The sequence below is a fragment of the Silene latifolia genome, unplaced genomic scaffold, assembly GCF_048544455.1.
Source record: "Silene latifolia isolate original U9 population unplaced genomic scaffold, ASM4854445v1 scaffold_151, whole genome shotgun sequence".
Taxonomy (NCBI): domain Eukaryota; kingdom Viridiplantae; phylum Streptophyta; class Magnoliopsida; order Caryophyllales; family Caryophyllaceae; genus Silene; species Silene latifolia.
Window position 1 is genome coordinate 295919 of NW_027413139.1, and position 2355 is coordinate 298273.

Genomic DNA, 2355 nt, shown 5'->3' on the forward strand with positions numbered 1-2355 from the left:
TGTTACAAACAAAGGTTACACTTGAGTTTAATGATATTTTGTTCGTCAAAAGTTTGGTCATGGCTTATCATCAGATACTGTATTTATTATGTCAGCAATTTGCAAAGGTTCTAGTCACTAGATTGTTACAATCAAACCGTTATTGTAACACGATAATAGTGCAAGTATAGTGTTATATTAATGGTGCGATTTTAAAGTGTTACAGAGTGCTATAATAATATAAGTGTACTTTGTTATAATAATCGCGTAGTGTTGTTACAATTATCTTACAATCGTGTTACGACAATGGGAAGTCGTAGCTGATTACTCAAATGCAAATCAGCAACAATCAACATTCCTCTAATAAATAAAATAAATGTTACAGTAGAATCATGAAAATAGAAACAACCTATGTGGGATTCGAACCCACATCATTCGCACAATTGTGCGATGCTCTACCAGTTGAGCTAATAGGTTTATAGTTTATAATGACTAATCAGTCAATAAGACCAAAATACATTCTTAAGTTCACCAAAATCCAGTCAGTATTGGGCCAGAAAGCCTGCCGCTCTCGTGCTTATGGAATTGATTTAAGTGAAAACTAGGCTCGCGAGGATCGAATGTTTCTTGTGCTACTAGCTTCAGTATGCGTCAGTTGATGCATATATGGTTCAGTCAACAAGTTGTGTTGGTTCCTTAACTCCAAACTTAAATGCTTGAGAAGATCAATAAAAAGGAAAGCTTCAGGTTACAACTCTTTCAAAAATTACAGGCAGAAAGTCGTGTATTATAGAACAAATATGGCATCAATAAAGTAATGGCTACTCTGTCAGCAGAACCAAACATGACTTGCTTCTGTTGACATAGAATATTTGTCACCTCACAAGGGAAGGAATAAGGGATCAAAGATACCCACATATGCCAATTATCAAACACGTAAGTTGGTCACACAGCCACAAACAAGTAAGCAACTGCTCAAGTGATAAAAAAAGGATAATTAAGTACTACCTCTCGCCAGTGGATACCAAAGACTAGTTCATCTACTCACTACTCATCCCTGAATTCATCTGTTTGTTCAACATTCTTATATCGTTACAGTAACACACTTAAACCTTTATAATAACACACATACACCATTAGAGTAACAGAACACCATTCTTCCATTATTGCAATTCGTCACTGAGTAACACCCTTATTTCGTTACAATAACACACTTAAACCATTATAATAACACACATACACCATTAGAGTAACAGAACACCATTCTTCCATTATTGCAATTCGTCATTGAGTAACACCCTTATTTCGTTACAATAACACACTTAAACCATTATAATAACACACATATACCATTAGAGTAACAGAACACCATTCTTCCATTATGGCAATTCATCATTGAGTAACACACTTATTTCGTTACAATAACACACTTAAACCATTATAATAACATTATATTAGCAGAGAGAGTTACAAATTGCTAAACGCAGGCCTTGTTGGATGAAGTAATCGGAAGTGACAAACGATTGTTATTGTGAGAAATGTGTACGGATTATTATTGTATTTAGTAGTATGTAGGCAGTAAACAAAATCGAAGTGAAATAGGAAAATATTGTAATACCTGTACGCATATTATTATCGCTTTCTCCTTGCTTAATTGCGCCATCACTCTGAATCATTGAATCATTTTCCAGTTGAAAATCATCTAATAGCAAGAAAGAATTGAGAAGAAACACAATAAGTTAGTGTTAAAATGAATCAAGCTAAATCTAGAATTGCAAAAAAACTGACAAATTGTTCGAATTGAATAAGAAGAATCACGAAATTGTTTTCATAAAGCGAATTTATTAAACTAAAAATAAGGAATTCACAAAAGAAAGTGAAAAATTGTGAAGCACGTCGAAATTAGGGTTTCTGAAAATAGGTACCGATTGAAACGAAACGCTGCAGAGATTAGGACGAAACCTGGAGAACAGTAACATGCGCGAATTGAAAACTTGATTCGATGAAAGCGAAACTGAAGATGAATATCGACGGTAGAAAAAACAGCAGAAAATACCTAAATCGAAAGGACTCACATAGACGATTGTAGATGACGATGAAGATTAGCTTAAGCACCTGTACACAAATAAAACAGGAAATCGTGTATGAACAGTTAGAGTAATCGAAGAAGGAGAAGCAGAAAAATTAAAGATGAAAAAGAAGAATTAAACAAAATTGAAGATTATAAAGAGGATTCATCGGAAAATTGAAGAGCAACGTGAAGATTATGAGCAAGCTGAATAAAGAGGGATAAATTGGAAGACAGAGAAAGAAAGAGAGAGAAAGTTTTTTCGATTATGAGTGAAGTTATGAAAGATGACGGGTTTATATGGCTTA